This window comes from Cloeon dipterum, chromosome 2 (genome assembly GCF_949628265.1).
Source record: "Cloeon dipterum chromosome 2, ieCloDipt1.1, whole genome shotgun sequence".
Taxonomy (NCBI): domain Eukaryota; kingdom Metazoa; phylum Arthropoda; class Insecta; order Ephemeroptera; family Baetidae; genus Cloeon; species Cloeon dipterum.
This window is the reverse complement of record NC_088787.1, coordinates 23,886,646-23,913,149: the sequence shown is the minus strand read 5'-3', so window position 1 is coordinate 23,913,149 and position 26,504 is coordinate 23,886,646. Positions and strand designations below refer to the sequence as shown.

Genomic DNA, 26,504 nt, shown 5'->3' with positions numbered 1-26,504 from the left:
GCACAAATTTAGCAATAATTATGAATACTAATTTCAGATTCAATCGCAGATGGTTTTTTAATGTATTTTCAAAAGAAAAACAGATTAGTCAAAAACTGAAAATAATAACTCTATTATTAGTTAGCCAGACCTTTTTAGTGATAAGAATGTAGAGTAAAAAATAAAAAAACCGTAATGAAGTATAATACAAACGATATTCATGCAGTTAAATAAAAAATCTTGTAAAGTTTATATCTGGAGAAACAAACCATAACTAAAAACAAAATCAAAACAAGTTGTGTCAAAGGAACTTATTTAGCAAATGTTTTGATGTGCAACGTGAAATAAGTTCCTATTACTTTAGTAATATTAGAGCTATTGGAATCATTTTACTCGGTTCTAGGAAGTTGATAGTCATGCCTGGTCGAGAGTGCTTTTAAGATTTTAACTATCGAAAGAGCAGTGGAAGAATGCAAGACGAAATATCCCCATTGAAGCCCGAACAGCTGCAGTCAAATGAGGTATGAAAATTCAAGCAATCTATTGATACAACTTATAAAACCACCAAAAATACATTTTAACGCACTGCAAGAATAGCTTGAAGTCGTTAAATATCCTTTAATGCCATTTATTTAAAATTCCATTAATACATAAAAGATACTTTTAGGTTTCTAATATATTTACAAAATAAAAGATATAAAAATATGCTTTGTCTGTTTCAGCATTTTTGTAGAGTAAAAAATGATGGCACTCAGATCGACAAAAATGAAACAGAAAATACTTCCGCATTCGATTTAAATCACATACTATTTCAAATTTCGATGTTAAATGTGATTCCGATTTATTTAAGTAAGTATTATCATTGTTGATGCACAAAAAATAATAATGAGTTTTATTTGTGTTTATTTAGCGGCGATATTTACTGACTGCGATATAACAAAAATGATAATTTCGTCGTTGCCACTGCTATCTTCAATATTTGTGTTCAGAGTTTGGGCTTTTATTTCGGGAAGTACTATTTCTGGAGCTGCTGTACTTGTGGTGTTTTTTATGCTGCGATCGCAATCTACCTGCTCATTCAGTTTTACCGGGTTATCCTGGGAATGGAAGATCGTAGCAGCGTATGGTATGTAGCATTATATGTTTTTACGTTTTCCACATATATGAAAGAAATGAGCCACGTTATAGCCACTTCATGGAACCGCACTTTCTAAAATATATTCTCGACAAAATGTATTCGTTTTTGCTGATCTTACAAGCGTTTCTTAATTTAAATGAAATAAAATAACCTTTCATATTGGCAAAGTACTACAATGCTTTTGTGTATTTAATTTATTTTTAAGTGCTGTTTAAATTTTACTTGTAAATGTGACACCTTAACAATACCTACCATTAGGGATTAAATTAATGCCTAATCTAAATTTCAGCTCTATGCTCCTTCATCTTCGGCATATTTTTGCATCTGTACAGAAAAGATTGCTTCAAATACATTCCTTATATGTGTTTGTAATCCCAAAATAAATGAAAGTCAAAATTAAGGTGGTAATGTTTTAACTACAGAAAAGTTCCTTTCAAATTTGATAAAGTTTGCAGGTAAAAATAATGCATTTGAGTTTAAAATTATCAAATTTACAATTAAAAATGTACAGTATTGTATGCATAAATAATAGCATAATACTATTAGGCCGAGTTAGCTTATAAAAATGTTTTAATGTTAAATAAGATATTTATGCAACCTGAATGGCTGATGTACCAAGCGTGTTGCATAACTAGTTTGCAAAGTCCCTGTCACAGCTCGAGGTTGGACACCACCTCTCCTTGCGCTCCCTCTGACAATGAGCGAAGAGGTGCGTATTCCGGAGAGTAACCGCGGCTCGAATAGGAACTATTGTTTTTCTGTTAAATGGAATATTATTGTTAGACTAAACGTACTAAATACCCCGGTAAACAAACAAAAACACTTACACGATTACATAATATATATGTATTTCCGATTCGTCAACTACTTAAACAGCAGCATTAAGTGATGATTTCACGGGACTTTCCTCCCCTCCCTTTTTGTCACGTATTGTAGACAGAGAAACAGTGAGATGAAAAAAGGAAGTGGCTTTGATAAATTACTCACTGCTGATGTCTTTCTATATTTACAAATATTAGCCAGCTAACTAAGTAAGCAATTGAAATATAAAATTCCAAGCTTGAGCATTTAAGAAGTATTGCACTTATACTAATTTCATAAATTTTAGTGCAAACTTATTTGTTTTCTTTTGCAAAGTTCATTAATTAAAAATATCAAGCTCTCAGCACATAAAGATGATTCATCGTAAATATTTGTAATACATTAGAGGCATGAGGTGAAAAACAAAAGAATGCTACATCATAATTATATGTTTTACTTCTTTCCCAAATCCAACATTGAGATGAGAGCTTTTTTCTTATACAATCGTGTCGAATTTCTACAGACGAGGAGACTGGAAAGCAAGACTGCTTTTGCACGTTAGCCGAGAGCGGAGATTGAATGTTTCATGCGCGTCACGTGCGTGCGGCTGACCGGTGCTGGACCTCGCAGCAAAAGCTCCATGCTCTCGCTTTCTCCGTGAAAAGCAAAGGGAAGCCTCTTATCGACACCCGAGCGAGGGATTTGCTTGATTATATTTCAGCAGAGGTGGAAAGAAGCAGCAGCTGCGATGAAAAACCACCGCTCTCTGTCAAATCTCGCCGCAACTTAAAGTGGATGCGAACGAGCCGGAAATTAACGGCTTCAAAGATCAAACGGTTGAAATTCGCTTTTCGTGTATATCAAACGAAATTAGTTAGAACGAGGACAAAATTATTCGAGTGTTTCCTGCTTTGCGAAGTGCTGTTTTTGATCACAGCTCGTCAAACTTTGCGAATATCCTCTGAATGCAGCTTTTGAATATTTTCACGTTTTCCTCATTTATGGTTCTACATTAATTTCCACTTTCTGCCCTATCTCCGACACTGTGTTGAAACTGCGATTGAAATCTTTTGCTTTATTCACCACACTGAGCGTTCATATATGAAGAGCAACGACATTTCCCTCGAGATGTGACATAAATTGCTCTCGGTGAATGACATTCTTGAAATATGCAACTTTCAATTTGCCTGCTAATGCACTCAACGCAGTCGATGTGAGTGTTTGCCGGCCAGCAATTCCCATCGGTGCCGATAAGGCAGAGAACATCCACTTTAAATTGCTAGCCTTATCAGCGGACGACCGAGCGTGATCTTAGCCCTCACTTCCTGCTTTGGCCACGCACACACGTACCAGCAGCATCCACCGATTGCCTTCGATTTTTTATAAATTTCGCCCCACCCGCACACGGAAATAGGCAGCATTTTTCTCGTTCTCCGCTGGACGCACCTCCCGTTTTGATCGACTGCCTGGGAAGTGAAAAAAGCGGTAAAAAGCAACGTCAGCGCTATTCGTCCACGAGATCGTGCTGCCAAAAAGAGTTTATGAATGATGTATAAGAAGCAAAATAAAAATTTAATATGAACAAATTTGGGGTTTCGAGTTACTAATAGTCATAGTTGATCTATTTTTTATTTTCATCGCATAATGCTACTAATTAATAGAGTAAAACGAATCATATCGGTGCGACGTTTGGAAAGCGGACATTGAATTCAATAAAACTGAACTTAAAACAAATTATTCTATGTGAGGGAAACTTTAACACATTCCAAAATAATATATTATTTTGGAATGTGTTAAAGTAATAGCTATAGCGCTGGTGCCTTACAAAATATTCTTAAGCTATTTCTTTCAAAATTTCTCAGAATGAATTTTTTGATAATACAAAATTGAGGATTAATATGGCTTAAAATATAAAGCCACTCGTTATTCGTAAACTATTTAAATTGTTTATTTAACCATTTTTTATTTCTACCTTTCAAAAATAAAAAAAATCTCTCGTCTCATTATTTTATATTCCAATAAATATTTAAAATCCTCACACAAAAAATGATTTTTCTATAATCGGAGTATCTTTTTCGAGATGGGTCACCCCAGTCAAACACTCGTGAAAAGTTTGTGTCCCAATAACATTGTGAACAGATATATGGGCTCCTGAGCCTCATTGGCGGAAGCCTGAGCCCGTAGTCCCGAAATGGACCATCATATTGCAGAAGAACGAAAATTGACAAAATAACTCATATATCAGAGACATTTGTCACTGCCCTGCGTGGGACCGCGCAGGAGAATCAATTAGGTGTGCGGAGGGCTGCTGGCGCCGTAAATCAGGCCCGGTCTCTAATATATAGCGGCTCATCCCCTTGCGGTTGATCCGTGTGTACAATGCCGCTGATGCTTTTATAATGCGGCTGCCGACAATAAGCCAGTGAGCTGCAGTCGGCGAGCGGCCGCTGCTTCCCAACATTCATCTCTTGTAAGCTGGCTGATAATACGTCCGCCACCGATTGTTTCTTGGCCAGCTGGGCCGACTTTGCTCACAATACGCCCTATCACAATACGCGATATCGCTTTCATTGCAAAACGAGTTAGACACACACGCTCTCGGAATCTAGAAGCAGTATGACACCATTCCAGACGAGAGGAGTTTAGTTTGGGAATGAAATGAAATTCATCAGCAGAGTAAAAGGAACTTGGTATTCAAGAATCAAGGAATGATTGAAATGGAAAGCTTGGTTTTGAAGTGAATGTGAGTGCTCAAAGGATCACGATAAAAGTTTTTAAATGAATTGAAGAACATTCTAGATTTATTTGATTAGATGGAATCTATTTTAAAATTACGAGTTCTATTTTATATATTACAGGTACTTTCAAGAATTAAATATCTGCTTTTTTGTAAATAAATATTGAAAAAAGCGTGTAGCTTGTTTCATAAAGTTGATCAATTCGTGGTTTGCAATAGAATAATTATTGATTGAAAAGAGACGTTAAAAATTGTGACTTTTTGCAAAAGGAAGTTAATTTTTATCGCAAGATGTATTTTTAAACAATAGTGGTGCAGTTTTATATATCTCAGTCATCTTATCGTTTGTGCTCAGAAATGAGTGCAGTCAAACGTTTTCAATAATTTAAAAATGCTTGTCATAATGTGATGTGAACTATTCGACCAAAAAGAAAATGTAGCAGCAAAAAACTACATGAAATGTTCAAAAAATCCACTTGAGCATCAAGTTTCTTAGATATATTTGACGTGCAACGAGCTGACGATACGATGACAAAACAAAACTAGCAAGTATATCACATCACAGTCCATTGAATTGAACACAGAGAAAGTTATCAGATAAAGAAGCTCTAAATAGAGAGTTTTATGAGAGATTTCGTCGATCACGGATCAGTTTTTGAAGTCATCGTGGACTTGTTCGTCGACATGTGAGACCACCTTTGTTCCGCTTAATTTATATTAAGTAAGCTTCGTTCGGGGATCAGGTGAGCGAGTATGCGGCTAGGCGTTTTAATCAAGTTTCGCGATCGCAATCTCATCTGAGGCTGTTTGACGGGCGAATCTGTTACCCCGCGCAAAGTGGCAATCCACAAAGGAGCTAACTTTGCGAAACTCCATCGGTGCTGGGACGTGAGCTGTGATATTAACTTGCACGCACCTGCAGTACAGACTGAGTGAGCTTTGAGATGTGCATTTTGAATTGCCGGATAATCGATATAGGCAGGCCTTTGAATCGCTTTGCACCTGTTGTTCCCTTCCTGTCTCTGCTGCACATATAGACGATCAGGATTTTGCATTTTGCGGTTTCACCCCGCCATATCGCCGATCCATACATTCCGGATAAATTGGCCATTATGTCTGCCCTGCGTTTCATACAAAATGGTTACTCAGTCCAATACTTGTACCAAATCAAACACAGTACAAACAAGCATGCCTGTTAGTTTTGTTCAGATTACCATGCTCGTTATTCTTGAAAATACATGGCTAGTATTGCTTTCATTGGGGCTATGTAAATAAAAGATAACAATCAACCTATCAAAGCTGACACAACCTTTGTCTCTACAATCAACCGAATAAATATTGATTGAAAATTTTCATTTACATTTCAAACAAGCTGATGTGAATTTAAATACAATTAAAAGAACACCAAGATTTAAGAAATATTCGAGCCACCATAATTTTAACATATGTGCTCTCGTCAATTATTTATTTAACACGTTAGAATTTTTCTCCTCGCTTCATCAATCAAATGATTTAAGCAAACAATTTTATGCAATGCAATGTGCCTTGTGACGAGGAAACGTTTCGATTTAACTTACTAGAGGAATTGGTTTATATAACGGGGATATATTTGGTTTTTTAGTATCATTTCTATCCAAAATCAAAATCAGTAAGCACCTGTGTTGATTCCGCGTCCAAACCGTCACCATTGAAAGTACTAGTGAGTTTTCGCGAGAATATTAACGGTAATTGTCAATTTTACCGACTATATTACCCAATTCCTGAATATTTGAACAATTAAAATATAGTTGGCTTGATAAATTTTGATTTTATTTTCACCGTGGCCCTCTAACGTGTGACAATACAATCGAATTTTCCACGTCCAAATTAATATTTCCCAATTTGTTTTAATAACATTCCTATTTTCTCTCTTTAACCATTGGTTACAAATGATCCCCATCTCATATTGCAACGAGTATCTTTATTTGCTTTACCTTGCCTTCTTTTATTTATCAAAAATCAATCACAGGAGAAGCCAGAACCGTGTTCGACCCAGACGTCCATTGGCACGCATTTATTTTCGACGGGAACCCGATCTCAAGCCTTGTCTTGATCTTGTTGCCTCGACCTGAACGTGCAGCAATCGGCTCACTCAACTCAGGGGGCTTAATCTAATTCTGCGACTCCCCCAGTGGCGTAATAAAGATCCACGGGTGCGATTTAACCACTTTTAATTGCTGGCGCAAATTGAAATTGCGAGTAGTGCGTGCACGTTGGATTAGTCGCCCGCTCAGATATCGAATCCTCACTGAGAAAGGCGCTTCCTTTGATCTTGATGAGGAAATTCGCGGAGGAAAAGACCAGCTGGAGTGGATTTTGTTTAAATTGGAAAGCAAACCGGCTCTTTTTCCCATCCCATATAACCAGCAAAAATCTTTTGAGGGTGAGCGTGTGTTTAGCCTAAAAAAAGAACGCGCCGTTGCAGCTTTTGGTTTAATTTTAATTAAAACGGACATTCGCTGTAAATTTTGCCAGCGGCAGTTTTAATCTCGCGGCGGCAGTCTGTTTAGGCAAACGATTCTCATTAGTCGCAGAACCACAGCTCAGCCAATTAACAGTTTGTTGCTGGCAGAGCTAACACGTTTGGAGGCAGAGCAGCAGAAGCAGAGATAAAAATTCCGTGCAAGAGGAAATACCCGAGTTTACTTTCATGGAGATTGCCTGCAGCTGGAATTTTAGGTTAAATTTGGGTGGGATTTCAGGCAGATAAACAGCCAGCCAATACACTTTTATGTAATGACCCGTCTAATCTATTTGCTATTCGTTAAAATATTACAGCATGTGAATGCGTTTGCAAGTGCAACAAACTGATCGCTTTTTTATTTTAAATTATTATTATTATTATTTATTTTATTAGACACCAACGGTGTACAACACAGAGTACATTATATAACGATATTATTTAACTGCAATTTCTTATATTTAGCAGCTTGAAATAAGGTAGTTGTATTATTTTTACAATTGAGGAAATGATACATGTCTATACAGACTTCATCGCAGAATTGGCAAACACAATTAGCAGAAACATCTAGATGAAAACGTTTGTCTTTACATAACAGAAAATGATAACCATGGAAAGAGTATCTCGTAAAAACACTTCGATCTTTACAATAAGGTTGCCACCAGTTCTTGTTTGTCATAGCTGGGGTACTGTAAAAATTAGGGTGAATATTTTGTTTTTTATGCATCATATTATCCAAGAATTTAATATATACAGGTATTTTAAATTATAATTTTTAGTTTTATCGTTTAATAAGAGGAAGCAAGGAAGAGGATATTTTGCTAACTTGCTCTAATGATTTCTGCGAATTTCATCTAAGCTTTCACTTAGAGATGTTTATATTTAATTATTCACTAGGAAAAAATGACGCTATATAGTGTCAGCTTATTTAGAATAGGAGTTGTTAGTTATAAATTATTAAGGACAATCAAACAATAATTTACAGAGTTGTATGATTTGACAAGCACAATAGCGTTCTTGCTTGGTTTAAAGAATGAGAAAAAAATTGACACTTGACTATATGGAATCATCTCGAGAAAAAGTTAGAGGTTCGAATTTCTACAGATCTATTTCTATCCTAATGCGATATTTGTTTGAGAAGATGGTTGTGATGCTCCTATATGCACCCTTCGGACAATCAACTAAAAACGATCCCAGCCGTCTCCCATTCATTTGTCATCTAATCCGATTACTCCCTATGGTGATAGAAGCCCACTCGAATACGAATCTCCTGGATGCCTCAACGGATCGCCATCGTTTCCATGTGAAACACGCGTAGGCAACTCGGGCTGGCACGCGATCCATTTACACCTGTCGGAGCAAACACATGCAATTGAACGTGTCATCATGCTGCGATATTATTATGTGTGTGCGTTCGTGACGTCGGTGCGAGAGCGCGCTCTATTAATTATCCTTCCACGAAGCATTCACGCGCGACTGCAGCTAATAGTCGGCGCGCTTAATTGGCCAATCAGCGAGGATTAGCCCGCACAATTAGCCACTTGATATTCGCAGGGAGCGACAAGCCACCATTGTCTGTGGCCGATAATTAACTGCTGATGACGTGTGTCTAGATGTGTGTGAAGCGGCCACCTTAGCTGGCTCACCTGGGCCGAGGGGGCTGGCTGACAACTTCGAGCGCGCGTGTGAGTGCATCGGCACAAAGGCTCTTTCAATCTTAACGCTGAATTAATTAGCAAAGTTCTGCCAGCCAATATACACCTTGGCAAGGACTAACTTCGCTGCGTCAACCTTGATGAGCGGCATTTCGCGCTATCCACTTTGTTTTAATGGAGACTTACGTAGCTTAGTTCATAAAATTCGATGGGTTCCTCGCAAGGTTGGCAATGCTTTAACCATTCACCAAAATACTCTTAGGCCAGACCATAATGGTACATGTAAATCGGCCAAATCTCGATGGGGCCGAGAATCTACCCAGATGATCACTTTCATATTTCACAATGGTTACATCAATAATCCTATTTTGGGATGAGAAGATTTTGGTGTCACACTCTAGTCTAGAAGAGACACTCTCTCCTTTAAACGCTTTTCAAATCTTGTCCCAAGATACAATTTTAGAGATTGGAATTGATCGAATTTGGATGGTGCGCAAGTATTTAGCATTTGAGCTATTTTCTAACAATTTGACTAGGACAACAAAAATTGAATGAAAACCATTACTATTGCGGTAAAATGACGCTTAAATAGTTGTTGAGGAATTTTAAAATAATACATCCAACGCAACATGGTTAGAAGCTTCGGAATACAATTTCTAACAAACAATTAGAACCGCTATAAATGTCATTTTTTAAAGCTTTTGCTTTTTATTATTTTTCTGTTTCCCTTTTTTTCTGAAATAAAATTTTTCTTGCTAATGTTTGATAAAAACTTATTTCTTGTCTTCGTGAATTTGTGTTTTAGATCAAGGTGTACTCGGTCTCAACCTCTTGAGAGCTCTGCAATTTTCTCGACTATCAGTACTGAACCTACACGCAAAACATGAAATAAAAAGTTAATATATTTCTCAATAAAGGAAAAACATCAAGAAGTTTTACTTATTATTGCTAATCTTAAAAGAAATGGTTGCCTTTTGCAGTTTGAAATATCTAATTTTCCATCTCAATATTAGCATCTGCATAGCGTAGCATTGCACTTGAAAGAGCAATAATATGAGATGCGCACAATATGTCGTCACCGCAGAGTCCTTTTCATTGTGCTAATAAGAACGTCAGCTTGCGCGTTCCATTTGCGTTTGTACGCAACGAACTGGAAGTTTCCTGCTCTTGGCTGCAAACAAAACAAGGAAGCTACACTTTGCCCCCGGGAACATGATCGATTCTCAAAGGGAATTCTCACTCTATTTACAACAGTCATACTACCAATTTGTATGCAAGAATATTGCACAAGCTTGACCTCTTTCACAATCCGAAATAAAGTTCTTAATGCCAGGAAAAAATATGGCCGGCAATGGCAGTATTTTCCCTCTCAAGGAATGGTTGTTGAAGACGATCGGAAACGGAGAGCAAGTAGTGCCTCACTGGTAGCAATATTGAATTCCAGATTAGCTGTGTTTTCCTTTGCCGGGAAACAAAGAAATAACAGCGGGTATAAATAAATAGGATATATATAGGAAAGCGTTATCGCGCCGCGAACCAATTACCCGAGCGCCGCTGCTGGCTTATTCGGCCGGCTGTCCCCTCGTTCTGCACGGCTGCCGAGGAGACGAAGTCAGCGAGCTGTGCACGACCCCTGATGAATTCGCCTCTTCAACCACCCTCCAGCCCTGCACAATAATATTCCTTTCTTCTTTTCTTTTGGCTGAACAGCGCAAAACGAAACTTGGGGGCGTGTAAAACACGTTGCAATCATTCCAAGCAGAGAAACATGGAGACAGACAAAAATGTGGTAAGCAGCTCAACGTAAACAATTTTTTGAAAACGAGAATCCGAATAGCTTCTTGGCATAATTTTTCGAATTGTCTGACCCAAAGCTCATACAAATCTCTACAGTAAAATTTTTTACTATCTTTAATTTCCTTTTTTGTTTTTTCCTGCTTGAGTCCTGCTAATGCAAAGTAATTAGAATCTTCTATTTTTGTTGTGACAAATTCGATTAGTTTTATGCAGACTAATAAAATGGACAAATTCAGAGCTTCGTTTTATCAATACAAATCACACACAAAAACTCATTTTCTTTGGTTTGAACAATATGCTTTTGTGACTTTTTTTTGCAAAATATGGCTATTTGTAATATTTCAAGCTCCAATTGCGAGCTGTGGTATTCAGGTGATCTGGCAATTATTCAACATTAAATGCTTCTTATAAATTAGAATCTGCATTTAGAATCCAGATTTTTAAACGGCACTTTCTGTTTCAGAATTAATGAAGTCCAGATTAGCACATAAATTGGCTGACACTGCCAACGAGTTGCTTTCCAGACTCTTTCATGCGGAGACTGACACATCTCGTAAATTTGTTGCGAACCAACTCTTTAAGGATTCTGGCGTTCTCCGGCACTCCTGCTATAGAAGTCAATCAAAATTGGAAATTGTCCTCTTCAAAGACATGTTCACGTGGCACGCCTGTTATGGTTTTAACTATCTAGTCTGTAAAAAGTGACCTACCTCTTCAATTTGCGTTTGCATATTCTCTGAAAATAATTCAAATTTAACATTTTATGATTTTTTGAACTGCGATAAAATCAATCTTAACTTGTCTTAAGGTACGAAATCAGATTGTGTGTGAATAAATTACCCCTTGTGTTTTTTACATATTTTGGGTCAAATAAATAGATTAATGAAAATATAGGTAGACTTTTATGCAGTTTCATTTTGCTCATATGTGTTTCACTTATTGTATTTGCTAATGACATCACTCAATCCATCATTTTTTTACACCGGAAAATCAAATTTAATCTTAGATACTTAGTATCTAAAATAATGTCTTCTTCCACATCCCTGGAAAGCGGAGAGGAAAGCGGCCCGGCAACGATTCTTCCTTTTTCTTTTTTCTTTTCTCCTTCTTTCTCTTGTGCTGCCAAGGTGGAGTGGCCTAGTGTGCTGAACATGTGCTATTACCTCTGTTTCCTTATCCGATTATGAGCGGCAAAGCTGACAGTAGACCCAGCGACAACGCCACACAGCACTGCTTGGCCTGATTTGCACACGCACCGATTGTGTTAAAAGCCAAGCGTCCCACTCTAGTCCCGCTTTTTTCGCTCTCTTAATTTGGCACAATATAACATAAATTTTGAAATTTTTTATTTTGGAGACAGTAAATCAATATTTAAACAAATATTGATAACAATAGAGAAGCAACATAATACGAGTCGTCCAAATTATTTAATAATTTTTACAAATTCAAGCATGAATACACAAGAAGCCAAAGAAACCGATTGTTATAATATCTTGATTACTAAGATTTAGTCATATATACATACACACACATATATATTTATATATAAACTTAATAGATTATAAAACTAAAGACTTTTTGAAAAAAAAACTTTATTAAAATTCATCTTTACTGTACAAGATGTGCAAAATACAATATTCTATGATGAGGTCTCAATAAATTTTCCTCTATGCATGCTAAATCATGATATAATCATTGCATTGCAAATTTTCTACTTCACTTTCAGTTAGGCTATCCGCCTTCGGCAAAAAATTGTTATTTGAATTCATTAACAGATGCTTCATAATAATCATAATTCTCTACAGTCGTTACTAGAGTCACTGTTCCCGATGCAAACAATGGCTATCCTCTTTCCCCGCGACTCAGATTGCCTCTCTCTCTTTCTCAATTAGACTAATTACTTGGATGCACTGTTATTGCAAACAAAAGCTGCGCAGAGGAATTCCTCGAATAATTACTGCACACGCTTCATTTTCCTCGCCGGTCCGGTTTCATTAACTGAAGCTTCAGCCCAAAGTTTTACTACAAACGGGGAGAGAGAGTGGCGGGGTGCTCCCCGAACGGGCATTAGCTGTGCTCTTCCGAAGGGGCACTTAACATTTCTTGCGGCATCGGAGCAACTTTGATCCCACTAAATATCAAATTGCCGAACTCTGGCTGCCCGCCGAGCCCTGTGGGCCTCCGCTTAATTTATGTTCCAGCCGCCGAACCAGAGGGGACTGTGGCTTTTCTTGTCAGTCAAACGACGAAACGATCGTTTCAGCGGCTTCAGCAAATTACCACGACAAAGAATAGGGATGGTCATTATTAGTGTCTACAAGAAAGATAGCGTTGCATTTGACATTAGTTGCAAATTAAAATGATTTTTATATTTTAATTCAATTTTTAATTCAGAAGCGCACTCCGTAATCTTTAATAAATTTTTGAAAAATATGTTGTGACTCAAAACAAGTAAACACTAAGGAAGCTGCATTTAATTTCTTCTGACAGGTATTTTTCTGTCTTTATTACAAAAAATCGTTCTTTGGTCCTCAACTATTTTGTTTTAATTGAACTCCGACTTTGCTAAAAGATAATAGCTATTCGGTTTTCGTTTGCTGTGGAATTAATACAGCAGGAAATCTCTGTATTACACGCCAAGCTCAATTGCAGAGTTTTATAAACTCGGCAGAAATCATACATATTATGAGTAATGAAGCAAGAAGAAAGTTGCTCTCACATTCTCCCGACAACAAGTCGCTAGCGCGGCGTGCAGAAATGAAAGGGCGCTTTTGTTCACCGCTTTGAAAAGCGAGCGCCTTCCCTCTAAGAATCGGAAAATAAGTGCATTAATCTTGGCAAGTGCGATATTTCGCGTGCAAAAAGCATCAATCACTCGCGCAGCTCATCCTTGGCCCGGCAGGAAGGCACGAGGGACGTGTAAAATTGATTTGCTTAAAGCTAGAGAGAGAAAGTTAGACCGGAGGAGAAGATTTTCCTCTCAACTTCTGAAAACAATCTCTTTGAAATCTTTTTGTCTACTTTGCAAAGTTTTGGCCGAAATTATAAAAGAGGCAGGATTTCAAGCCCGCAAAATATCAAATAAAATAACATTTTGACCTAGACGGAAGTAAGTGAGACCCTCAGAATATTATATTATTTAATCAGAATAACAAGAGCATTTGAGCAATAGCTGGAGTGCAACAAAATCACAAATAATTCTCTTGTAACTCGTGTCTTTAAAATGCTAGATATAAAACTTTATTGTTAACAGGATGAAAATTTTACTACAATCCCTACCAAAAAAAGTGGCACTAGTTGATCCAATTATTTGGGATCAACCAAGGCTACGTTATTACACATCCCTCGGCAGTGTCTACTTTGCCGGCATAAATAAAAAGCGGCGTGCCTCTCATCCTCCTCCGCCTCATCATCATCATCAGGCGGATCATTGTTTCACGCCTGCCGGTTTTGTATTCGCTCTTTTTGATTATTACTCAACAAACTCGCATGCACGCACTCCCTCTGTTCCTCTCTCGCTCACACAAATAGGGCTTTGTAATTAAGGTGCGGGGCGTGTGGGCTTTAAAAGCCCGGCGGCCCGTGTTTGTGTCCACACTGGCTGTGCCAGATGTGTGAACTTTGCAGCAGTCATTAGCACGCCGACGTGACCGGAATGCATTGCGCACCGGAATTTTCATCCCTCTCTCTGTCGCACACACACACACTCACTCACGAGTTGCAACTTTTCCAATACACCCCATCTGGCTCTCGTCACCTTGCGTGTTTTTGCCCGTGTTTTTCCCTCCCTGCCGGAATAACGGTGGTTCTCTCATTTCGTGCGGCCAACACGCTGCTTTTTGCTCCGGCACACAGCTGCGTGGACTCGAATTTCGATGCGTGTTTTGCAAAGGAGTCTGCCCAAAAGGGTTAAAAGCAACAACTCTCGCTGAAATAAAAACTGCGTGTGTTGAAATATGGAAAAAATAAATAGAACGAATATATATGTTAAGCGCACAAAGTGGTGTGGTGGATGTTTTCCTTTTGAATTAAAATTGCGAACTGCTATATATTTTATTTAACCTTTTTTTCGTTATTACATTAAACTTTATCTTTGTAATTTGACATTTGATATAAATGCTTGACATTTATAGCCGGGAAGTTGGCAAAAACCAAGTGAGTGATAGTAATTAAATGAAATGAAACATTATGTTTTAAGCAGCCAAATGTTCAAAATTCTAAGCTCGTTGTATCTGAAAATTTGAATAATTTTATTCCTGACATTACATGTATATTAAAACTGGTTCCATTACATCTTGATTCAAAATAGGGAAGTTATAGAACTTTCACAAAACTGTTCGCGAATGCAAATTTGTTTGATGTGACACGAAATACACATATATATGTGTTCACAAGGCTTTAGCTCCAGTTTTAATGAGATGCTAATTTCACGGTTCCAGTTCTTAACGCTAAAAGAATCAATTTTGTTTGCTTAATGGTATGTGATGTTTCAGAATTATTGCTGTCATTTTTTTAATAAGATAAGTGATACAATTTTAGCTTAAACGTCAAAAACGTATTTTTATATATCATGGAATTTTTCATTAAATATTTTTCTAATTTGAAACAACTTCCTCTGAGCAATAATAACATTTGGGTTGATTTCCTGCTTCACACCATAAAATTAACCAAAAATTTAGCCAAATTTTTGAGTACCAGAAGCGGGAAATCTGAAAATTGAAAGTTTTGAGCTGGAAAGCAGTTAAGCCCGCAGGCTTTCGCAGATCGCACGCAAGGGATGCTCGGCCGTAAATGAACTTTCTTCCCTGTAATTAAAATACCGCCTTTGTTGTTGCTCTCGCACAGAGTACTAATTAAACAAGCGAGGAAACGGTGCCCTGCTGCCCCCACGCCTTTCTTCCCCTCGCGAATAATTAAATTCGACGCGACTCTCGTGCAAATAAGATTTGCGCGCAAAAATCCATGAAAGCGGTTTTGGATTCGGCGGGTTGCTGCTGACAGCAATTTGTTTAATGCGTGCTCAACGTAATACCGCCGACCATGTGAAAAATTGAAACTTGCTGTTGTGTGCGCGATGACACGTTCGCGTTTTGAGTAAAAATGAAAGCGGAAAATGAAAAATCGCACGGATTGCCACGAAAATGTATCATTATTATTTGGCTCTAAAGAGTTTCGTTTCCGAAGTCTTGTTTGTCGGGTGACCTTTTGCCTTCAAAAATCGCTCTGTTTAAAGTGAATTCCTAGAAATAAATATAGCATGGGTAAAATTTATATTTATGATTAACAAACCGGTTGCTTTATCAACTGAGGGCTTTTCAATAAACAAGAAGCATTTTTCATGAATGAACAGTGTAAACAAAAGCAAAACCTTGTTTTATTTTTGTATCCAAAGCCACCGAATATCCGAATGAAATTCACTCAATCCTTTTGTATTCTAAAAACCTAAAAATTAGTTTATATTCGAGGTAGAAGCACACGAGGTTGGAAAAGTTTTAACTACAAAAAGGTTACGGCCTCAGAAGTAACTCATACACGTTAAGCTTGTATTGCGGTTGCCCGTTAAACACTTTTACGATCAAATTCATTCATTATTATTACTATGGCTCAAAATGATGTAAATTTGAGCTCACAATATGACTAAAAACGTTGGCAAGCTAGCTTTAATTCTACATTTTAAGACTCAATCAAACGTACATAATTGAAAAGGACAAACGTATTAAATCACGTTAACCCTTTTCATGCGGAATTAACGGCTGGCATATGTGAGCTTGAGGATGAATGCAAACTGTTGCTGTGAATAGGCCAAGAATGGAATTGGGAGTTGGAGAGTGCTCCGGCGGAGCATTACACCGGATTAATTAAGTGCACACGGTGGCGGTCGTTCAAAGCGGCTCGATTGGCCTGATCGTGCCGCCGCCTCGCGAAATCAAGCCACCCGCCCAGAAATGATTAGCCGCAGGGCTCGATTTATTCGGCAACGACGCGTTTGCGGCTTGTCTGCCGGCAAACTTGCTCCATGGGAAGGCTTGACAGCATTCTGCTCACCGTCGCCTCCGACGATCCGCGCTTGTAATGATGCGTACTATAATGTGCTTCTGGATTGTTCACCGAATCCGCCATTTTGGACGGCGGCGTGATTTTAGGGCTTCTATTCAAGTAAAGGGATTTTTTTTCTCTCGAATTCTAATGTTGGCTGTAATATAATTTTTTAATGAATTTTAATTGGGCTTTTCTTTCTCAAATCAAAAGCCTGCATCATGAAGTTTTATGACTCACTTGATATTTTCAAAACACTCTGGGCTTATGTGATGCAGTCTTGAGAAATTAATTCTCAGCAGATTTTACCACTATTTAATTAATATCTAGTTATTAAATACCAAAAAATGAAATAGACAGATTTACATTTAGTTGAAAGAAATATGCTATGTTTCCACTAAGAAAATTAGCCGGTTGAAAAATTCCTAATTTTCAGATTTTTTGACGAACATGAAATATTTATTCTGACATATATTTTTTTAAATAGGTACAAATCACCGATTCATTCAGCATTTTTTTACATATCTTGAAGCGAAAGAAACGTCAGAGAAGAGTCGCTAATTATTTCTTTTGCAGAACCTCAAAATAAATTTGAAAAGAGACGTTGAATTGAGCTCTCTCGATACAAATCCAATTTTCAATTCGCAAAGACACTTTCCAACTGGTGGAGAATATTTCTGGCTTCATGTCGTCGTTTTCGAGAGTGAGGTGCCGAGGCACTCAGCCTGCTAACATAACGAGAGGCATCGACGACGGCGAGAGGCTGCGCTGCTCCTTTCACCCAGAGAAGAAGAGTCTCTCTTTCTCTCACTCGCGCTTGCTCGCGGAATTGAATAAGAAAACGAGCCGTCTGTGTTGCAGCCTTTTCACCTCCCGCCACGGGCTGCTGCTCTAATCAAATTATCTTTTCAACTGCCGCCTTGTACATCTCCGTGGCAGCTGCACCAACACACTCGCTAGCACGCCCACCAGGACAAATGCGACGTTAATTTCGCGTACGGCGGAAAAATTGCGACGCGGCGAAAAGGCACGTGCAGGGCTTCCGGCGTCGCCGCCGCAAATTGATAATAATTTCGCTGGAACGACGAGAGGAAAGTTGATTTTCGAGTCGTTGCCTTTTCCCTTGATGACTTGAGAGGTTTTATGCTGATTGAATGGAATTCCATTAAATTTCGCTCTGCGCGACAAACCCGTTTTTATTGTCCTTATTCTCAGAAAAATTAAAAATATCCCTGCTGGCAAAACTTTTTCTGGGAAGAAGTTTTTGAAGTGCACTAGCATTTTGGAATAAATTCTTATCGCAAGAAAAATTAAAAATAGGAATCCAAAGGGGACAGTTTGTTTGCATGAAAGTAAAAATAGAGATATCTAGAATCAATCCAACTTATCTTACCAGTTATTTCATAAAAATTGATTGAATTACTAGGGATGGAATCCAAATCAATATTAAAAACTGTAGTGGATCCCGCTCATTTTGGCGTAAACTAAGTTTGTATCAATCTCGCTCTAACGGATGTTGTTATTACTGTACCTTCAACCTTCACTGACCAATCAACCTCTGCATTAAAACCGTATATAAAACCATTTAAATCGTGCCTAAAACCGTCCCTTTTGTTAAAATCAATAAAATATAAAATTAAATAAATAAATTTTATTTGTGATTTCAATAATCTATTACTGAATTATCCTGGTGTTAAATGCATTCTTTACGCAGACGATATTGTTATTTTAAGTGAAAATCTTGCAATTTTCAATGATCTCATTAATAATATCAAGATTTATTTAGCTACTATGTCACTGTCTCTGAATTGGAAAAAATGTCAAATCATTAAATTTAGAAATAAAGGTGTTGGCAGATATAGCAAAATCGAGAAACAATGGGAGATAACAAATTGCCTACAATTTTCCTCCTCTGTCAACTATCTTGGCGTGACATTCCAAACGTCTGGAACTTGCTTTTCAAATCATCTGGATAAGAGAGTTAAAGCGTCAATTTTTGCAACATCTAAAATTAAAAACCTTTCAAAATCGTCTATTTCCACTGCAAAAAAGCTATTTAACTTGGCAATTTCTCCTGTAGCTTCGTATGGTATAGAAGCAATTTGGTCTCATTTATCTCTGAATGATCTTAACAAGTTGGAATGTGCTAAATCTAGATTCTTTAAAAAAGCCCTCAGCGTAGACAAGAGAATGAAATCCAGATTTGTCTATGAATTGGTTCAGACTGATTATTTTGTTAATGACCTTAAATCTAAATACTCTCTTCCCTCTACAATTGCCTATGAGAAGTTTTTGAATAATATGAATGTTAAACGACAATCTATTGACCCAAAATTTTTTGAAACCCCTGCTATGTGTAATTTGGATTGGACTAATACAAATTGTAAAGACAGGGCTATGTTAACTAGATATTCTTTTCATGGCTATCATTTCCTCGTCTGTTCACATAAATGTTTTCATCTCGACGTCACCGCTAATTGTAAATGTATTTATTGTGATTCTTTGCTTTCTAGTATGTACCATTTACTAGACTGTGTCAAAAAACCTTAAACTTTATCACAAGCATTCCGTTATAATAAATAAATTTGTAATTGACTTTAGTTGTACACCGATGGTGTCCAATAAAATGAATAATAATAAATAAATAAATAAATATGTAAAGACTAAAAATCTCAACCCTATTGTCATTCGTAATTCTGTATTTCGATAATATCTTAAAATGGAACATTATAACGTTTACAATTAGAAGACCTTCCATAGCTAATATGTTCGAATATTTAAAGTTAATTAGTCTTACTCGAAACTCACATTATAGTTTGTTTAAAATTATTGAAACTGGATTAGAATATCTGATTTTAAACCACAGCATGAATTAACTGGTGAAGTGCACTTGGCAGGCGATTTCACAATTTCTCTTATAGAGTGGTGAAGTGAACCACTTAAGTGTTTAATTAGCATCACAAATAAGCTGACGATGTTTGCATTTATTTTTAGTAGATTAACATGATAAAAAATTCTCTATTATCTACTTTCTCAAATCAAAATTTTGGGGATTTTTGTTATTTGAATCAAATCATCAAATTATCAGATTATCTCATCAAAATCGCAGCCAACTCACCAACCATTCCCTGAAGCAACGGATGCCTATATGTATAGTACAAAGAGCGGGCGAGGATGTTATTTTGAGTTTTCCGATTCTTTTTTCATTAATTTCACCGGCATCGAGAACGTGTACGAAAATCAAATTAATTTTGCCAGATCACATGGGCCACGCATCAAGCGAACTTCAAGCTCGCAGCGAAATGACGGATCGCCCGAGTTTGTTATAGCAAGTGTGCCACTGTAAAATTGAAAGGGAAACTTTTAGGACGCGCCGAGTCTCTAATAAATAAAGTTTGTGATCGCCTTCTGAATACAAAAGTCGAGGGTCTTACGAGAGCTTTTGTCGAAAATGGCCCGACGCCTGGAGCGACTCGAGCCAGTAAATTTAGTCTGAATCGCAGTCGAATTTTTCCCAACGCCGCCGGAGAGCAGGCGCAGGAATTATTCAGTGCGATGTCGATTTTCGCCGCACCAGCCAGACTTAATTTCATTAATTCCCGCGCACTAAGAGAATCAAACAGGCCAGCAATTCCCCTCAGGTTTGCATTTGCGGCGTCTCGCTTGTTCCAACGCTTGCGAAAACGTTTTCGAGAAGTTTTTAAAGAGCAGGAAAAGAGTGCTTGGTGTGTGACGTTTATTGGATTTAGCATCATACACTCGCGCCGCGCAGACCTGGCAAAGTTTTAAGTGCACATGAAATTAGAAACTCTGGAGCAGCAGCTCCTCACAAAGCCGGTTTAAGGCTGCTTTCAGCGCGCCATACTTCTTTCAAGAGGTGTAAAATTCTTCAAATTCACTTCGAAGAGTGACGAGAGCATCCAAGTGTTGTACTTTTTCTTTCTCGATAAAATGTGTATCACGTGTTGTCCGAACTAAATAGGATCCAGAAAGTTTCGGACCATTGGAAATGCAACAGGCCGCACGTGCCATAAGAAATAGAGAATTTAAGAGCAACGCGTGCTGCATAATTCAGAAATGAGAGCATCTCCTTGCAGCGATGGGAATATAAAAATTTTTTGTATCTGGCCAAGGGCAGGCAACATGGATGATTGGGTCACGTAGCCTGGGGGATAAAGAGAGCCCATTCCCGCGCAAATAACAAGAAAAGTGACAAAAGGCGTGCAAGATATAAAGACGGATCGGCCGGCCCGTGCCAACAAGGTGATTAAGGATCAAAAGCACTGCTCCTCAGAACAAAACGACCGATGCCATCCCTAATCTGCAGCCGATAAAATGGGTTTCTGGCAGATCTGCTGCTCTCCACAGCACGCTAGCAAATAAAATTGAACTGAACAGTTCAAAGTCATAAGATAATTTTTTCTCAGATACAATATCATGTGTTTTATTTCGGACTCAGAATCAGCTTTACCCCATTAAGTTAGATACATATATATATATATATATATGTAATTGGCAGCTATAGGAAATTGTCAATTTAAAGCTCTATTTAAAATTAAAACTAATTTACACCTTCAATATTACATTTTTTAAAGTAAGTTCCAGTCTTTAATCAAAATGCATTCTATAGAAAATAATACCAGCCCATTAGTTCGCATTGTTAAGGCATTCTCATGAGTGTCGAAGCAGTGGGAGATATTTGAGCAGTTCGGGGATCCAATATAACGAGAGTAGATACTACTCTCCTTAATCTAATACTGGCTACCCGACTCGCCACTTGCTGGTTTTTGCACCTTTCCAGCGGCTTTAGGGACAAATGTCTGGTGTTTTAATAAGAGACCTCAGTGCGAGGAGGCGAAAAGATGGGTTGAGGGTTACGTGAAGCGGTGACAGAAATGCGTCTTTTAGTAGTGAAACTCGTCTTATTTATTCAGGCCTCGTGATAGAAAGTAGCAAAGTTAAGACAGTGAAATTACATGAATAATTAAAAATCACAATTCCATAAACAATTGTATAATGAAAGCATCACATTCAAAATAATAATGACAGCCTACTCCGTATGTAGTGCGGGTCTGATATGAAATTTTTGTTATGGAATTTTCTCGCCCGAAATATCATCCTAGCCAGAGAGGGAACATTTTGTTTCGACTGCTGTCATGCGAGGTTGTAGATGCAGTGGGGGTGCACTACTTGTCGCACACCTTTATATACTGCCACCTGGCGATACAGGTTAAATGCAAACTATAGTTATTTGGACAGTAGTGGCTAGAAGGCATCACAGGCCAAATTGGGCACAAGCTCCTCTGCGGCCACTCAGGACCCATGTTATCCGCTCGGTGGTGTTATTGGAATCTGGCGAGCTGAAAGTCCACAGATGTGCTGAGAAGTGGTTCAAAAATCATTATATTCTGAAGCCTGTTCAAAGCATCCATATTTTCCAGCGAAAAGAAACCAGGGAATAAATTATTGAACCGTATCACCGTTCGTACGTAGTAATGAAAATTCTTAATGTATCACAAAGGAAACTTTTTTGTAGTTGTTAAAATATGGAAGGCCCGGCCCTGCAGAAAATGCTTTCAAAAAGTGCTATTTGCTGAGGTATTCGCTCCATTTTTCCCAGTGAGTAGCAAAGCTTCTGCGTCAGGCTGGAAGAACGTTCACAACAGGATTACTTTCTGTCTCTCATTCTCTATAAAGAAGAGAGTGCAAAGTCGGAATTTAATAAACGCACCGTTCAGTACGTGTATTGAGAGCAAGAAAGTGAAAATGCGCGTATGTGCTTGTTCGGCTTTTGAACTCATTATTATAGTCTCGCGAGGAGGCAAAATTTATACATATTTCACTACGCAATATTCAAACAAAAGGCGAAGTAGGCGTCGTCGTCGTCGTCTTTTATTCTCCTTGCGCGGCGACGTGTTGATACAGGTGTATAATAACTTGATATTTTATTCATTCCATTGTGTGCTCTTGCGCGACGCGCGGGCGTGTGTGTGTATTAAAATACGAGCGGCTGAGCAGCGGGCGCAGTGATAATAATAAAAAGCGCATGGGTGTGTGAAATGGAACTTGTCCTGTTCCCTCTTTTCTCCGGGCGGGCAGCCCGGCGGATGCTGAATTTTGCATGCCAACGCACACCGGGGACGGAAGCGCCGTGTTGCACTAGATCACCTGACGCAGGCCTTAACTGCTCCGTTCTCTCCTGTTCGCCTTTTCTTCGCCCACCCGCAAATTAACGCACTCGCTCTGAGATTTTCGCAAGGATCACAATGTGAAACGAACAAAGGAAGCTCGCATTATGTATGATTAATAAGAGTCACAGGTTGAAACTTTTATTATATCGGGTTGCCTAATATTTACATATATAAAAGGTTCGAGGGGGCGAAAATTGACATATTGGGCCCAAGGTCCTGTGTGGCCAATCAGGCCCGATTTTATCCGCTCGGGTGATGGGATTGGGACCCGGTGAACTCATAGACCACGGAAATTTAAGAGCAGAAGTTAAAAAAATAAATAGTAATAGATATTGTAGATATAATAAAATTGAGTGGCGGCTCTTTCATACATTTGAAGATTATATTTTGCTATTTTTAATCGGTAGACCGCATTCGAGATGGGCAATAGCAAACAACTCGCGAGAAATCCACGTCCCAGCAACATCACGGACGAATTAATAATATGGGCTTACGGGCCTCATTGGAGGAAGCCCAGTCCAGAAAAGGACCAGTTTGTATTACTGCCCTCGCACCGGTTTTTTTATTGAAAAGCAAGTCATTCACCCGTGAATTAACCATCAAATTTGGCATTAGCAGTTTGATCGGGCTCTGCGAGAGGAATGCTAAGTACACCTTTTGAAATTGCACCGCAGGGAGATGAGATGCTAAAGTTTCAAAGTTGTCTAAAATTTTCCCGTAAAACCCGTTGGGTTTACTTAATCCCATGCCAATTTAATCCTCCGACTCATCATTATAATTTAAATATTAATTCCATCGACGACGATAATCTGTCTGACATTAATGCTGAAAAGCGAGGTCAAACCAATTTTTTTTTTACTTGTTATCCCTTCTTCTGTCAAATAAATTCGTAAATTTATTTCTGGTCGTTGTAACGCCGGAATTTTATCCTCGCGCGCGATTCATCAATAAAATTATATTTTTTTCTGCGTTTCTTTATCAAAATTGTTGAAAAGTGATTTCATTGCCACCAAAAAAGCTATGTTAAAATTATTACTATTAATGATTTGAAGCTGATATCACTAAAAGATGGCAATTTCTGCTATTCTATGCACAATCATGATTTTGAATTTTCCATTGCTATTTTATTTATAATCAATTATTTCTTTGTCATGAAGAAAAGTGTGGGTAAAATAAAAAATGTATGGTATCTTGATTCTCATACATATCACTCGACATCAGGAAACACTTTTTTCGGCTCGTGAAAAGGGTGTGTGACGGCAGAAACAAACCGACGCACGCACAAATTTCATCTGCCACCGCGTATATTTTCACGCACTCAAAAGCGATTCAAAAGGATGTGCCTGCGGAAACACACATACACAAACAGAGACGCGGGCAGAAAGGCAGGCGATAAGAATCCCATTAGGCTGCGCGAAAATTTCGCCGCGGTTGAGCACAAAAGGACGAGTTTACCACCGCTTTGATTACTCAAGCATTTATTCCTAAACAAAATGAGCTCGGGTATTGTTCGTAGCGGTGGTGTGTGTGTGCCACACGGCGATATATAAACGTATTTATTTATATTACCAGGCGAGAGATAAAAAGAGCTTCACCTTGCTGTTATTTAGAGCTCCCGCCCTCTCTCTTACACTCGTCGTTTTTTTTGCCCTTGCCCTGAAAAGGGAAGGCCGAGGGCCAGAATAAATTGGAATAAATTACTGGAGGAAACTTTTCGCCTGCGCCGCGGCTAATGTGTCAAAAGTATGGTTGCCGCGTAGCTTTATGGCATACGGCCCGAAGATTTATTGCTTTTAATAGAAATCGAGCCGAGCTGCTTCGCCAGCGTTTGATAAGTTTAGAAAAGGATTAGGTGGATCAAAAAGCCAGAACTGAGTCATGAATTGCATCATTGATTTGATTGGGTTATGTCATACAATAAAAGTACACTTTTGGAGCTCGTTGTAATCTTCTTGTATCATATGGAGTTAGCTTTGCGAGATGTTAAAAAAAGGCAAATATGAATATAATTTCATTTGTGAATACAAGTTTGTGGATTACCACTCTAACAGCGGCCAACCAACACCTCAACAAACATAGAAAAGCCAAAGGCCTTCCTGTTAGTTGGTTAACGTTCCCGCACACTGAGAATAGTGCCATGAAGTAAGTCTCTATAAGGATTCCATAAAGTACTCCTTTCGCTATATTGTTTGTGAGATTATGAATTAAGACGGACTAAATCCACGCTGACAGCCATGTTATATGAAACTTTTTAAGGTTTCATATAAAGTTGTACTTCAGCGCCACTATTGTAGCCAGCACCTTTACGATTGAATTGCATGGCCTCGGTAATTTTATTTGACAATTTTACCAAATCACTCATTAACTTTTGTCCAATCATTGTGTTTGTAACATTTTCATTAGAGAATGACTGAATGAGACTCATGCAAGTGCAAAAAAGATTCATCTTACAATGTGATTTTCTATGCCGTTCTTTCCATGTTCGATGTATAAAAATAATTCATTGGATTTTTCTCTCAATTTCCAACAAGGCTGTTCTTTGTTAGTTTCTTACACAGTTGGCAACCTTATTCAAAGTGATCTTCACTCTCCCACTCGCGCATTTCTTATTCTGGGGGCTTAATAACTCAGTCAGTAAGCGTGGATGCAGTCATTTCTTTGTACGGCGCCCTGCCAATTACCCTTTGAAGCACCATTTGACCATTGAGCCGGAATATACTGCGGCGGCTGAAGAGGAAATCAAGCCGGCGTGACTTTCTATATATCTGGAGAAAAACAGCGAGCGAAACGGCCCGCGAGAGAGCGTTTATAAATTATAACGAGAGCAAGTAGGAGGAGAAAGAGAGAGAGAGAGTGAGAGAGCAAGACGAAGATTGTCGTCGTTAAAACGAGATAACTCTCTTCTTGCTCGCTCGCTCGCTTATTCGCGAGTGCAGATTTTGCACGTTCCCTGTGCTCCAGTAGACACGCTAAGTGGAATATCAAGTGGGCCGCGAGCGCTACACTCATCCATGCATGCATATTTATTTTGAGAACCGGTGGCGGACGCGTTTCGCCTTTCATTATCTCAATTAGCAAACATCGCTGCGCTTCTTGAGGAATGCACGGGAGGAGTGCAAAAATCGGATTCGCTAGAGAGGAAAATTATACGACTGAGATAGGCCTTACGCAGAAAGTTTTGCTGAATTTGAAAAGTTTGCTTCCAGTATTTTGCACTGATAAAACCTCATGACGACGTCCTGTGCTCAGATGGAATATAGCTTCTCTGCTCTTCGAACAAAATCAATATTCAAGTATGTCTTAAACCGTAGTTCTCATAAATACATTTTACATGTATATAATATGTCTAACTCAATTTTCAAGCTTCACTATTTTCAAAAATAGGCAAAATAATTTTTTCCTTGTCATATTGAAAAATATGTTTCTGTAATTAGCTGTTTTAAATTTTGCTAGAAACAAAATCATTTTTTCTTTTTGCAGGGAAACGTTTAAATTGCTTGTATCTGGTCGTTGTACGTAAGTTTCCATTTAGAAAGTTTTCACTCCATTGCTCATTAAGAGGAAGAGCAGGTAATCTTATTTTCTACGGCAAGTATGCTAAATTGATGACGAGCAAGGAAACAACTGCCAGCGAAGAAGAAGAACAACAAGAAGAGTCTCTTGCTAATTA

General features: G+C 38.2%; 1 long non-coding RNA gene across 1 annotated transcript; it reads left to right on the top strand.

The window, feature by feature from the left end:
• The first annotated feature begins 369 nt into the window (after nt 1–369).
• Nucleotides 370–1,517, top strand: LOC135937711 (uncharacterized). The gene is made up of 4 exons (XR_010574539.1): nt 370–500; nt 702–828; nt 890–1,105; nt 1,407–1,517. It is a non-coding gene; the product is annotated as an uncharacterized LOC135937711 (long non-coding RNA).
• The last annotated feature ends 24,987 nt before the right edge of the window (nt 1,518–26,504 follow it).